Source organism: Pezoporus wallicus, unplaced genomic scaffold (assembly GCF_028554395.1).
Source record: "Pezoporus wallicus isolate ANWC-B61680 ecotype Strahan unplaced genomic scaffold, APGP_CSIRO_Pwel_v1 scaffold_2696, whole genome shotgun sequence".
In the NCBI taxonomy this organism is placed as follows: Eukaryota; Metazoa; Chordata; class Aves; order Psittaciformes; family Psittacidae; genus Pezoporus; species Pezoporus wallicus.
In genome coordinates, this window is record NW_026637439.1 from 2,777,886 (window position 1) to 2,793,490 (window position 15,605).

The following is a 15,605-nucleotide window of genomic DNA, read 5'->3' on the forward strand; positions in this document are numbered from 1 at the left end:
TTGTATCTTTTAAACTGGTATTTTTTTGGTGTCTCAAAATTACAGTCACTGAAATGTCAATATTTATTAGCATTTCCCCAATCTGAGCAGCACTATTAATAAAATCAAAGCAGATGGAAGCTACTATCATAAATTGTTGGGTTTAGGATTTTTTTCAGAGTGGTGGGGCATAATAATGGCTCCTCCACAGAAATTCATAGAGAAGTTCTGAAGACAAAATATTCTATTGGGCATTCTTTTTATTCATGAGAAATATTCGCCTCTAGAAATCCTTACAATATGAGGGAAAAGCCATCTGCACTGGCATCTTTTAAAAGAGAAAAAAGCTGATTCTGAACATGTGTTGCTTTTCCATAGACCTTTAATCAGAAAACTGAACTTTATTTGGCTTTTTAATACTTTTCATGTTATGTATGCTCTCTAGCTAAAAGTAAGACACCCATAAGAGAGAAACTATGACACGATGTTCACCTACACTTTAGATCAACAAAGAAGTAAGGACAGTAAGAGGCAAAAGAGGCATTCAAAACATTTTTATTCAAGTTTTTAAAAAATACACTTATCTTTATACGTATATGGACATTGAGCTTTAAAACAGAACTCTTTTTCTGCAACACAATTTCCCATATATTTCCCATTCTACATATGCACACAACTACATTCGCTTGTAGTTGGCCATTGTATGCACACGAGTATCATTCACTTAGCTCTTCAGCATGTATTTTTTGTTAAAAAAACCTAATAACATGAGAGATGATGCAGAATAAAATTCAAGTGCTTTGGAGGTAATTATTACAACATGAAGAATGGATTATTACAAAATGAAGAACAGGATTTCTATTTTAATACATCGTGCAGTTGATCCAGAGGAAAGAAAAATAATGTACTTACCACTGTGTTACTTTTCTCTCCCTGCTGCTTCTTCCCTGAGCTTTCAAAGCCAACATTCTATTTAAGACAAAGATACAAAAATTTTAGTCAACCCTATCCCTACTAGATAAGAACAAATTGACATTTTATTGTATTGGATATCTATCTTTCTTTCAGATATTTATTTTTGATGGTGTGGGTGGTTTTAAAATTAAAAAAAAAAACAAAAAAAAAGAAAAAAGAAAAGCTGTACATGTGTGAGAACTTGAAAGACACTTTCAAGACAGTAGAAATTGCAAATACGCTTTTGGAGGAGATTATTTTGTGTGTGTAATGTAGTACAAAACATTGCCTTTTATCCTACTTTAGTTTTTATTTTATAGCATTCTGTCTACAAAATTGTTTCATTTCTACTCCATTTTTAATTGCTGTATTAAATTATTAAATCTTTTATATTAGGCAACTCATATAATTCTGAAAAAGAAATAAATCAGAAATTAACAGAATGTGCAAAGAGCAGACTTCTATATCAACTTAGTGAATATTTTAGAAAGTTGCAATACGTTTAATAAGGCATATCAGATCATTGACACTATGTTCACTGAAGTAAAGCAATTATAAAAAGCAAAAACATTCAACATATTTGACTGAACACATTCAAAATTAGTGGCTGGACCTATAGAAAGGATAAATTCTGCCTTCAACAAAGACAGAAGTAGAACATATCTTCAGAGAGATTAAATGCCACTATGGTCAGACAGATCATCTAAGATGAGCATGAAGTCATGTAGAACAGGTAAGAAGCTGAATCAGGCAGGGTATAATCTGTCAGATTTGTAGTAACTAGGAAAAAAAAAAGAAATTAAACTGTAGAAAGCACAGGTAGTAGCTTCATTCAATGGATTTACCTATAAAGGGAACTGTATTTTTTTCCTATTAAAAGCAGAATCAGACCATCATATAAACATAAATGCTTCCCCAAGAATCAGAATTGTTTAAGGATGACTGAAAGTTCCTTGGCTTGGGATAAGAAACAAGTAGTAGTACAATCACAGAACAATGAACTCCATCCAAAGTCAGGACTGCTGCAGCAGGACTGTGCCATAACAAACTTTCACATTACATGTCATATTCCTAATTCAGGAGTCGCTGCTGCCAGCTTCTGCATTTATTCCAAATGGATTCCAATGCACTATACTACACATAAATCTATTCGTTTATTGTCAACAGAAGGACAATCAGAACATGCAAATAGCAAGGAGAAAAAATAATAATACAGGTAAAAGTAACATTAAAGCTTCAAGCCTTTCAAGTTTCCTCCTGAAAAAAAAAACCAACCCTCTGTAAATCTAGCTAGCCTCAGAAATACAGAACAGCAGCACTCAAGACATTTAAAAAGATCAAGAAAGATAGCAAGGATCAAACCAGGTTCTGAAACCTGGGTTATCAGGAGAGTCTGTCAAACTGGCTGCACGCTGCTTCTTTCCTTTTCCACAGTGCTTTGCTCCTAATAAAAAATTATTTAATCTTTACAAAAGGTATTCAGAGGCACTGTTCACAAACAGAAGAAATGCAAGCTTGCAATAGCTCAGCTAGCATAAACAGAATTAATCCAGAGAGTACGATAGCGCAGGGCTGGATCTGACAGTGGGACACGAAGGTGATTGTGCCTCTGAAAGAAAAAGGCATAAGGTCAATAATTTGAAGGCAGAGCATTCAGACTAGAAAAAAGATCTAAGAAATAGTTAGCCCCATAATAATAATAATGAAATCAATAAACAAAAAGGGATTACTCTTGCATCATTTCCTGACACCTGTTAGGCTGCCTCTGTTGAAATGCCCAGAAGAATAAAATACATTGGTAGCAAGCCATTACCAAATCATGAACTGTTTGCAGACTTCCAAACCTAGCACAAGGAACTCATCTGTTCCCAACCATCCAGAAGAAATAATATACAGGATTAAAAAAAACACAGTAAGTTGGATGTGTGTGCATAAAGGGAGGAATACACACTACCACATAGATATTTCGGGTCATTGTGCTTTGGAAATTCAGCAGCTGTACACTGAACAAAAGACAACAGTTACAGAATCAGACAAGAATAATGAGCACTCTGCAACCAACGTTACCTTAATGCCACTTGCAACTGTGACACTGAGCCAGAAAAATCTTAAATCTGTACCAGAAGAGAAGACGTAAGTGTGTGGTCTAACTACATTCTTGTGAGACTTCACTTGGAGTATTGTGTGCAGTTCTGGTGTCCTCAACATAAAAAGGACATGGAATTGTTGGAACAAGTCCAGAGGAGGGCCACGAGCGTTATTAGGGGACTGGAGAATGTTTCCCTATGAAGATAGGCTGAGAAAGTTGGGGCTGTTCAGCCTGGAGAAGAGAAGGCTGCGTGGAGACCTCATAGCAGCCTTCCAGTATCTGAAGGGGGCCCATAAAGATGCTGGGGAGGGACTCTTCATTAGGGACTGCAGTGGTAGGACAAGGGGTAACGGGTTAAAACTTAAACAGGGGAAGTTTAGATTGGATATAAGGAAGAAGTTCTTTACTGTAAGGGTGGTGAGGCACTGGAATGGGTTGCCCAAGGAAGCTGTGAATGCTCCATCCCTGGCAGTGTTCAAGGCCAGGTTGGACAGAGCCTTGGGTGACATGGTTTACTGTGAGGTGTCCCTGCCCATGGCAGGGGGGTTGGAACTAGATGATCTTAAGGTCCTTTCCAACTGGACTTGTTCCAACAGTTCCATGTCCTTTTTATATTGAGGACACCACAACTGTACACAATACTCCAAGTGAGGCCTCACAAGAGTAGAGGGGCAGGATCACCTCCTTTGACCTGCTGGTCGCGCTCCTTTTGATGCAGCCCAGGATACGGTTGGCTTTCTGGGCTGCGAGCACACACTGAATCCAGCTCATGTTCATTTTCTCGTTAACCAACACCCCCAAGTCCTTCTCCGCAGGGCTGCTCTGAATCTCTTCTCTGCCCAACCTGTAGCTGTGCCTGGGATTGCTCTGACCCAGGTGTAGGACCTTGCACTTGGCATGGTTAAGCTTCATAAGGTTGGCATCAGCCCACCTCACAAGCGTGTCAAGGTCCCTCTGGATGGCATTCCTTCCCTCCAGCGTATCAACTGAACCACACAGCTTGGTGTCATCAGCAAACTTGCTGAGGGCGCACTCAATCCCACTGTCCATGTCAGCGACAAAGATGTTGAACAAGACCGGTCCCAGCACCAATCCCTGAGGGACACCACTCGTTACTGGTCTCCAGTTGGACATTGAGGCATTTACCACAACTTTTTGTGTGCGGCCATCCAGCCAGTTCTATATCCACTGAGTGGTCCATCCATCAAATTGATGTCTCTACAATTTAGAGACAAGGATGTCATGCAGGACTGTGTCAAACGTTTTGCACAAGTCCAGGTAGATGACATCAACTGCTCTACCCCTGTCCATCAGTTCCATAGCATCATCACAGTACGTAATCAAATTGGTCAGGCAGGATTACCCCTTAGTGGAAGCCATGCTGGCTGTCACCAAGCACCTTGCTGTTTTTCATATGCCTTAGCATGCCTTCCAGGAGAACGTGCTCCAAGATTTTGCCAGGCACAGAGATGAGACTGACTGGTCTATTCCCTATGAAATCCTTGCCTCAAAACTGGAGAGGCATGGATTTGACCGATGGACCACTCAGTGGATAAGGATGTGATGTGGATGGCCACATACAGAGAGGTAGGGTCAATGGCTTGACCAAGGGGAGACAGCAACTGGTGTTCCTCAGTTGGTGCTGTTTTAACATCTTTGTCACTGACATGGGCAGTGGGATTGATGCACCTGCAGCACATCTGCCAATGACACCAAGCTGTGTAGTTCGGTTGACACACTGGAGGGAAGTAATGGCATCCAGAGGGACCTTGTCAGGTCTGAAGCCTCTCACAGGCTCGAGAGGTGGGCCTGTGAGAACAAGCACAGCTATAGGCTGGGCATAGAATAGCTTGAGAGCAGCCCTGAGGAGAAGGATTTGGGGGTGTTGATTGATGAGAAGTGCAACATGAGCCAGCAGTGTGCACTCACAGCCCAGGAAGCCAACTGTGTGCTGGGCTACACCAAAAGGAGCGTGTCCAGCAGGTCAAAGAAGGTGATTCTCCCCTCTACTTCACTCTCATGAGACCTCACCTGTAGTACCACGTCCAGCTCTGGGGCCTCCAACACAAGGAGGATATAGAGCTGCAGGAAGAGGTACAGAGGAGGCTATGAAGATGCTCAGAGGGCTGGAGCACCTCTCTGTGAAGACCTGCTGAGAGAGGTGGGGTTGTTCAGCCTGGACAAGGCTCTGGGGAGACATTAGAGCAGCCTTCCAGTACCTAAAAGGAGCCTACAAGAAATCTGGAGAGGGACATCATCCAAGCACATGTAGGGATAGGACCAAAAGGAATAGCTTTAAGCTGACTGAGATTTAGATTAGATATTTGGGAAAAATTCTTCCCTGTGAGGGTGGTGCGACATTGGAACCTGTTGCCCAGAGAAGCTGTGGCTGCCCCATCCCTGGCAGTGTTCAAGGCCAGGTCAGCTGGGGCTTTGAGCAACTTGGTGTAGTGGAAGGTGTCCCTGCCAATGGCAGGGAGGTTGGAACTAGATTTTTAATGTCCCTTCCAACCCAAACCATTCTATGATGAACCTATGACTTTAGATGGGGCCTACAACTGACCCAATAAACTTCTTTCTTACTATAATTTTCACATAAATATATTTTACCTTATATCCTTGTCATACTTTCAATTGCTTATTGGAAGACTTTCAACAGGTACTGAAATACTAGTAGCAAACTTTCGCATGAGAGATCAGGAAATAGGGTTATACTTCAGTACACTGAATGACAGTGAATAACCCACAAGATATTCTTACTTTCTTCAGGCTGTTTTACCAAAAAAAAAAAAAAAAAGAAAAAAAAACACCAAAAACAGCAGTGAAACCACAACACTTAAGCTCTTAATTTCTTCATTTAAGGAAAGGTTGGAAATAAATATCTTAAAAATTGCTTACTTCAGAGATATTTCAGGCAGCCTTTGGCCTGTGGCAACCATCCTCCATTTTATATACTGAAAACAGTGTAAACAGTGAGTTATTTCCTTAAAATAATTCCAGAAGAGTATTGCAGGGGCCAGATTACCTATGCTTGCCTTTAAACATACACTACATTCAGTCAGAAAGCATGTTTAGCTAAAAAGACTTTAGACTGATTAAGATTATCCACACCAGAGACACATATGATGCAGAAACAGATCCCATCCTGCAGTACTAAAATCTATCCTGTAAACCATGAACAATTTAGGGGCAATAAGATTAGTTGTATTTTTTCCCTTTTGGAACAGGGACCAGGAAGATGAGGGACTCTGAAGCAGACCAAGGAAGTACAACTGCATGGATAATCAGTATCACTGTCCTGAGTGAAACAGGTTTTGCCTGAAGGAGGATATGCAGAATATTGTTATTAAGCACTGGGGAGCATATAGAGATGCACATAATTATTTATAACACAACAATAATAAAGACATTTTACTATCAGTGGTGACTGGCAAGATTCTTATTCAAACACAGTCTACTACATAGGTGAGAAATTTATGCCCTGCAGTGTGCTAGATTTGAAAAGAGTAACATATGATCTTGACTGAGGAAATAAAAGATCAACAAAGATAAATACAGATGGCAAAATATATATCTCTAGGTAGCATACCTTTTGAAATCAAATAGACATTTCACACAAAGTAGGAAGGTCTGCAGATCACAAGCAGTTTAGTTAATCTTGGACTCCCCCAGTGAGGAACACGGAGGGACAAGAGCAGAGGACCAAGAAGACACAAACGATTCAGAGACCATTCTCAAGAAAGAGAGCATCCTGTTTTTCCTGGAAGCAGATGCTGTCACCATGCCTCCCAGTTTCTCATTACTTTGGTGTCTGAACAAAAGCCAGATGTTTAGAGCAAAGAAACAACCTCTGCTGCATGTATTGTCTCACTGACAAAAACCTGACAAGCTCTGGGAGCTGCACTGGTCTTGGGTGGACAAGTCTAAGATGTTAACTATGACACGTAAGACTGACCTACTTGAGGATTTGTTACCTCTTTACTACTAAAGCTGTCACAGCTGCTGGCAACCAGAATTCTTCAGAGCAGGAAGAGGACAGTTTACAACACATTTTCCGTGAGCACACAAGATTCACGTTTGCTTTCAGCACGCCCCAGAATAACCTGTATTTGGTGTACTTGCAGTTGTGCAAGTGTTCTGCCAAGGGATACGGGTACACTTTAAAAACAATGAAATGGAAAAGGCACTTTCATAAACCCCTGACTGGCTGACTTGCTATATGAATCATATTTTAATACTGAGACTTTCATTGTTTTGCCAGAGTATCTGCAGTTCTATTAAAGATATTTTTAATGATCTTAAAACTGAAATAAATCCCCAGAGGCTAGCAAAATTAAATTTTGTTCATTACTTACAGTACCATAACAGAACTTTTGGACAAGACTGTTAAAGAAACACATTCATACCTGCACAGATGCAGATAAATCAGATCTCCTGAATTTTGTTGTTGATTGCTGTCCCTTGGGGAAGCTGGTCAAAGAAGGTTCTCTCCAAGGTATAATTGAAGATTGCAAATTAGGCTTCAGTTTAAATAAACTATTTCAAAATTATTTCTCTCACTTGTGTGGGTACAGCTGCAAAAACTCTCACCCTATATGTGTTCTGAGTGCAAAGTACGGTTTTGCAACAAAATAAACATAGCTAAATTTAGAAAAACTGCCTGGGATTCAAAAATCCCTCTTTACAGTAGTGCAGCTAGTGCAGAAAAGACAAGTGGGGCCAAGTTTGATCTCATCAGTCAAAAACTGCCATAATGCACTTGTGTCAGAAGGGGGTTGCTTCTCAATTCTTCTAACTGCAAGGAGTCACAAGACATCAAGATGCCTGTTTGTCAAAACATAAGCCTTAGCATGTAAGTGCTGAAGTTTTTCTTCAACAGGAATTAAATGTAATATTGTCATTAAGCAAAGACAATTACATCTACAGCACCATCAGAAGGCCTAGCTGTTCCAGGTCAGTAATCATATTGCGATTTTTAATTACCTTTACACCCAATATTCCTCCTAAAAGTAGCAAGACATAGCACCACTGTCCAGTGTTTGTCCCAAGTAATTAGAATTGCACAGTGATGGACGCTAGAAGTACACCTCACCAGGTCATGTGGTCCAACCTACCAACAACACTACCACATTAGGGCCAACTTCAACATTAGATCAAAGTCAAAAGGTACAAGTTGAGATTTAGTGCTTTTCATGAACCATGGAGATGCATGTGTCTGAGCCTTCACTCTAGAAAAATTTCCTAGTCAATGTAATTGCTGTTTGAGATACTCTTTTTCCAAATTTTACTAAAGCAGCTGAATAATCACACATTGATTCAATCATTCATGAATTCATGGTATACAATGCTTCATCTTACAGTAATTCCAGTATCTTTTACTGCCCTGAAAATAAAAGTACCAGGAAGATCCCCTTTTAGAATCAAGATGGCTTATATGAATGGATGGAAATGAAATTAGAGAAATCACTATTTAATTGGAAATTATTTCTCTATTATTTCTATTTTACAGGAGGTAACAAATACATTCACCCAAGTAGATCCAGTGCTCACAGTCTTGCAAATTATTGATTTCCATAAAACAAGATTGCTTTGCAGAACAGTAAAGGTTAGGAGGATTGAATTGTTACTACACTGTTGCTAGTAATTCTACTAGCAAAACCATGCACAGCAGAAAAGTACTACGGGCTTTGATCAATCAGACACAGCTTCCTGGACCACTTACCTTGACCTCACAAACCACACTTAGGGACCCACCAGCATGTCTCAGAACAGCAACAGTCTGTATCACATGCACTGTCACAATTCTTTACCAAGCTACTTTTCTCTAAGTGACATTTCTGCTAACTTACTGAGTGGAAGTGAGTAGCTGAGTCAAGCTACACATGGAGGTCTAGTTAACCCTGAGGAAGCTGTTGTTAGTGGTAACACAAGGAACACGACTCAATGTAGGAATTAAAAAAAAAAATAAAAAAAAAAACCAACACAAAAAACCCACACCACAAAAACTCAAGCTTCATCCATTTCAAAGATTTCCACTGCGACTACAGAATTGACAACTTTAGAGAAGACTGGACATACCTACCTCACAATTAACACCACAAACAATGTGACTTGAGCACTCAAGATAAAAAGAGAGGCTGCAAATCCATTATAAAAACTATTTAGATCTGGTGCCCTCACCCTTTGCTTCTACGCAACACCCTTCCTTTTCACCCTTTCCCCTCATCCTCTCTGTTCTTAAAAGAGTTCCCAATCAGCACACAAATCCTAGACAGTGACAGCTCCAAATGGTGAGAGCTTTTCCAGGCTTATTATTTTTAGCCACAACAAATGTGCTAAGACCTCAGGTTGCACAAAAGAGACTGTTGATGGGAAAGAGGAATATGAAAAAATTGGTAAACAAATGACTAAGATAATAAGAATACTTAAGTGACGGAATACACCAGTTTAATCAGTAATCAGATTTGTAATTAAAAACATGAAACCCAGTCACAAACACACTGAACTACACCAGAGTGTATACCACCATTTCTAGAAAGGCCAAATTTGAATTAAATTAAATTAAATATGTCATTAACTTGTATTAAATATGTCATTAACCCTTACCTCTTTTTCCCTACTGCCTACATGTAAACCCTTTTCCCTTCCCTACTTCACCACACCCACATTCTTTATTTGATATTTAAATACTTTAGGGAGGGACATATCTCATTTTATTTGCACTGTACTTAAGAAATATGGCACTATATCTTACAGGGACCATGGGTGTGTATAAAATGCTGGTGTCACCCAACACCCACACTTCTATGAGCAAGAAGTGATTGGCTAAATATTGCACTAAGTAGATGCTGACTCACACAGATAACCTGTTAACTGTTTAGTATGAGGAAGACAGTAGTGATATAGATACTGAAGTGAGTATGGCTACCAAGCATGACAGAAAGCAAAGATGTTTGGCACAATATCTAATTGTATACCAACTTGTGAAACTTAATCAAACAAGTCCCAGGATGAGTCACCCACCTGAATGGCTCCAAGATTGTCAGAGTGTGCACTCCTGTCCTAATACACAAATTACCTGAGATTCAAGTCCTCTTGGACAACATTTAAGTATAGCTTTTCAACATCCCAGATGAACAAGCTATTACTTACATCTCATTAATAAGAACAATAAAGGTGGTATATTTGTCTCCATTTAAAGCTTAGGTAGACAGAGACACCCTCAACATACCTCCTGTATCAGGCACTTTTTTGTCGGTTATGTCACAGTTTGTGCATAAAATCGGATCATAGAGCTGTTTCAGAATATTAAAGTACAGAAGGCTGTAGATATATGCTGCATCAGAAACGCAGGCACAGACAGAATTCAGACTGCAAATTTAACAGAGTCTGTGAATGTTTGTGGCACTCTAAATTCATGAATTTGTCTTGTGCCTGTGGCCTTTTATTGCTGCTGGCTACTCCAGGGCATTCTGGAACACAGTTTGAGCTGCTAACCAGCTGAGGGTTTATCAAAGTATCACAGAATGGTTAAGGTTGGAAGGGACCTTAAAGAACATCTTGTTTCAACCCTGCTGCTATGGGCAGGGACACTAGATCAGGTTGCTCAAAGCCTCATCCCGCCTAGCCTTAAAACTGCCAGGGATGAGGCAGCCACAACTTCTCTGGGCAACCTGTTCCAGTGTCTCATCACCCTCATACTAAAGAATTTCTTTCGAATATCTAATCTAAATCTACCCTCTTCCAGTTTAGAGCCATTCCCCCTTGCCCTATCCCTATATGTCCTTGTAAAAAGTCCCCTTCCAGACTTCTTTTCAGACCCGTTTAGGTATTGGAAGACTGCTATAAAGTCTCCCCAGAGGCTGTTTGAATTTATCGAATTATGCATAAAATACTAATTGTTAGAAGAAATAACCACTTAGTAGTCTGAAATAGGTTAGAAAGTAGCTAGTAGGAGGTAGATGAATCTTTTACATTTTCCATTTTTCAGAAACACAATTTTATAGCATAATGGAGACTTCAAATTAATTTTTTTTCCCAAAAATAGTAGAAACTAACAGCAAATAGTTCCTATGATTGCATACAGATCTTACTCCACCAGCCAAGTCATTGTTAGGGTATGCAAATTCCCGAGTTCCCTTTCCTTCCAGGGCAGAGTTGAGAAGCGCAAGTTAAGCAACACTTAAATCTATTATCAAATGCCATTTTTACACACACACGTGTACAGACATAAATTTCCAGCTAACAATTGCTATTATGAACCTTTGACTTCCTTCTGCATTTTGTTCCTCACTGCTTTACAAAGTTGAATTAGGAAGTATCACTGACCACTTTAATTTCAGATACAATCAGCAATCTGAGAACTTGCTTGCAAAACTGCTAAACATTCATAGCTACGAATGAAATTAACCTCAGCTGTGCTCTCATATACAAAGTGATACGAAAATACTAGGGTGTTGTTGCTTGTTTTGAGTGGGTTTAGAGTGAAAGCTGTCAGATACTTTTTATAGCTTCAACTGTCAATTACTGTGTACATCAATTCACTGTCATAACAGCGTATCATTAACTCACTCCATATGCGCATTGTGAAGATCAATTCTTCAATGTCAATGTTTTCTTTAAACAATAACAAAGGAGAACACCAGGATGAATAATACACTTCTACATTCAAAACAGGAATTAGATAGGGGAATTAGCACTGATTTCAAGTAGGGATACACTCTCAAGGCAAGCATCCAGTATTAAAACTTTTTAGTTTAGTTTTGCACAATTGAACAGGTGTCTTACTGGAAGTCTCCTGCTTGAATCAACATTAAATTCATAACCAACCACGACAGCTACTATAACTAAACATATACAACATCAAACCAAAATGTATTTTTACTCTATTACACTTCACACAGGCATGCACCATCTGCCACTGAGGTGTGATCCGCTTCTCCATAACATTATCACATTACACTTGAAAAAACTAATGCTGCTGCTTAATCACATGGTTTGAACCAATTTCTAAACATTAAACCTTGGCTTGCTGTCAGACCTCCTCACTACCAGCCTGAGAATCAAATAGGAAGGAGCCACTAGATTGTCACTTTTCACCATATAATTTAAAGATACCCAAAACCCTGTTGCAAGCCAGTTCACATTCTGCAAATACTGGTCTAGAAGTGATTTATTTCACGGACAGAATGGAACTATAAAATCCCCCTGGACATTCACTATGTAACAGGATAACAATCCTCTTCTAACACACATAAACAATCCAGGACCGAGGCACCACAAGCCACAAGCCACCTGAACTAAAAAAAAAAGGCAAACAGTCCATTAAGGTAATAAAGGTTTCTATCATTTGAAGTCACAGAGCTGCACAGTAATTAATCCCCAGCTCTCAAGAAAATTTAAGGATATTAATACACTGAATGCAGCTGATTTGAAAATAAGTCCTATCTTTTCCTGCCTAACAAAAAGTCCTCTGCAGACTTAATTTGAAATAACCAATGCAGAGATACCTTCTGAGTCTGGAAAAACAAGAACACAATTGTTATTTAAAACCCTGGGTAGAAGACGGCAGTGTCTCCTGGATATAAATTTATTGTGTTCCCTCTGATAAGTTATAATGAGGGTTGTATTGCCTCAATTCTGAATGGCTTTTATTATACTTAATCTAAACTAACAAAGTATAAATGAAACAACTGCTTGTGTGTAGTCTGCAAATCACCTGTAGGTTTCTCTGCATTCACAATTTCTCCTTCTTTGAAGGGCTGTCTAGAAGAAATATACTGCCTGGAGGAATGTGCCCTTCACATATTAACACAAGTGCTACTAAATTGCATGCCCAAATGTGTTTCGAAAATTATATTTATGCATCTCCCAAAATCCTTTTACTGCAGTTTCCCAGCCCAATCCAGCTCACAGTATCTTCCAGTAACATGTGAAATGCACTATTAGCTCTGACAGCCAAACAATGCAGGTTTGGGGTTTCTTTGGTTTTTAGATACAGCTCCTTATGAGTTTGGGTGTGAGCCCTAACAAACTGACATCTGTTTCATCTAACAAATTCTTGTCTCCAACAAACCAATATAAGATCTGGACAAAATAAGTCTGTATTTAAAGTTTTCATAGCAATAAAGTAAATAACCTGTTTGCCTGAAGATTATGGAATTCTAAATTCTTAGAAGAAAACAGACATTCATTTAACAGCATTAGATGAGGTCTCTATGCAATATTGTGTCTAGACATAAGAAACCAGAAAAAAAAAAAAGTCTTATTTTTAACATGTCAGTCATCTTTGTTAACAGCTAAAAAAGCATTAATTTTTTTTCTCTAATATGGAAAAATCTCAGTAATGAAGATCAGTAGTGAGATTAATAGACTAATTCCATTCTAGATAGCAGCTTTCATTTTAATTCCATTAAGGGATCAGAACTGAAACAGGCTGCTAATGTCACGTATAAAATCATTCAACGCAGTTTTAATGCATGCATTCTGTGACAATGTACATAGTCCAGTCTTCACATAAAACTATATGAATCTAGAAAATATGCATTTTAAGTTAACAATTATGCCGTGTTCACACCAGTAAGAGGCTGGGCTGAGAATTAATGCAAACAGCATGATCTATAGATAGAGACCAGAATGAATGCTAGCAGTAAGATAACAGTAGTGCTATTAGCACTCCTGTTCAAAAGAAACATTCCCAACAGCTTAAATGAGACCCTGTAGGCCAGTATCTAAACACAAAATAGCAGACACTGAGACAGAGCTTAACCTATTTATCTAACACCCACTAGTTTAAGACTAATGAGTCTTAAATTTAAATCTTGCTAGATGTAAAAATGCCTGGGTAATTGCTGTTTACAGTAACACTTCTCTCTCTAATCTGTTACTGTTTGCTTTAAATGCACACCTAAAGAAAACTACAACTGACATGCCTTAAAAGGAGGGAAATTTAAAACAGAAGCCTTTACCCTCAGTCAAAATTTTCTCTCTTAAAGAGGTAGGGGAATAAAAAGAAAAATAAGAAAAAACATAAAAAAAGGAGAAACAAAAAAATTGGTTGGTTTGTTAAAGTCTCCTATCAGCCCAAGGTTTCTTAGAGACCTGATACAGCTCTACAGGTGATCCTTCCAATTAAAGAATCCTCAATAAAGATGAGAGCCCCTAAAGGCTGATCTCTTTTGTTTCCTCATCCATTCCATTGATTTCTTGTCCTGCTGGTTAGTCCACTCCTCACCATTCTTCTGCTTCTTCTTCTTGTCCAATATTACAATTCTTGCTGGCCCCAAATTGCTTTCTCTGCCTTTCTAACACTACAGTGTCCCTGACCCTCTTCCATCTCATAGGAAAGCTCCTGATGACGAGCACTTCTGGGGCTTGCAAACTTGAATTCAGTGTGTATAAAACCATAACTTAATTTCAAATACCAGCAACAACTGTTCTTATCACCTGCTTTGATGACTTCTGTGGAAATCACTAGTATCACAGAATAGTTGGGGTTGGAAAGGACCTTACAATCATCTAGTTCCAACCCACCTGCCATGGTCAAGGACACTTTGCACTGAACCATGTGTGTTCAATCTGGCCTTGAACAATGCCAGGGATGGAGCATTTACCACTGCTTTGGGCAACGTGTTCCAGTGCCTCAACACCCTCACAGTAAAGAACTTCTTCTTTATATGGGTGTCATCGGCAAACTTGCTAAGGGTACACTCAATCCCACTGTCCATGTCACCAACAGAGATGTTGACCAGGATCGGTCCCTACACCAACCCCTGAGGGACACCACTTGTTACTGGTCTTCAGCTGGACATTGAGAAAACATGAATCCTTTAACCTAAAACCAGACTGAACTAAATTAATTACACAATTGTAATCCATAATTTCCTGAGTGACCAAGAAGCAGAGTGAGCCACTTTTGTTTAATTTTCTTGCCACTTCTCTACTCTGCTCTCGTAAGACCCCACCTGCAGTACTGCATTCAGCTCTGGGCCCCCCACACAAGAAGGATGTGGAGCAGCTGTTGGAGCAAGTCCAGAGAAGGGCCACAAAGACCATCAGGGTGCTGGAGCACCTCTCCTAGGAACACAGGCTGAGAGAGTTGGGTGTGTCCGGCCTCCTCCAGGCTTTGGGGAGACCTTAGAGCAGCCTTCCAGTATATGGACACGGCTCACTACTATGACATTACCCTGGTTTAGATTTGTTGTTTCCTAAGCATCTAGAAAGACATCCTTTAACTGATTTCCATTTAAAACTGAAGTAGAAAAGGAATTTTTATTCAGATGATTTGGCTGAATAGTTTCCAAGTGCTCTTTTTAAAAAGGAACAAATAAACGCTGCTGATTAAACTTTATACTTACTACATACAATCAAAATCAATTCATAGTCATTTATACTTTATCAAACACAAAGAGGTTTTAAATACGCAATTGGTTATTTGGCACCTTTCACTGTCAGGTGCAACTCCAAATCCTTCTACACTGACTCCTAAGAATATTGCATCCATCATCTTTTTTTAATGAATATTTTAGTATTAGCTGTACAAGACCACCTGCACATAAAAGCTATGTTTCCTGTACTTACGGAG

General features: G+C 39.3%; 1 protein-coding gene across 8 annotated transcripts in view; it reads right to left on the reverse strand.

Moving 5' to 3' along the window:
- Nucleotides 1-15,605, reverse strand: part of ERBIN (erbb2 interacting protein) — a 116,892-nt gene that overhangs the window by 75,394 nt on the left and 25,893 nt on the right. For all 8 annotated transcript variants that reach the window (XM_057405484.1, XM_057405486.1, XM_057405488.1 and 5 more), the window contains one exon: nucleotides 892-948. The gene's annotated coding sequence lies outside the window, so the exon portion shown is untranslated. The remainder of the gene's footprint in view (nucleotides 1-891; nucleotides 949-15,605) is intronic.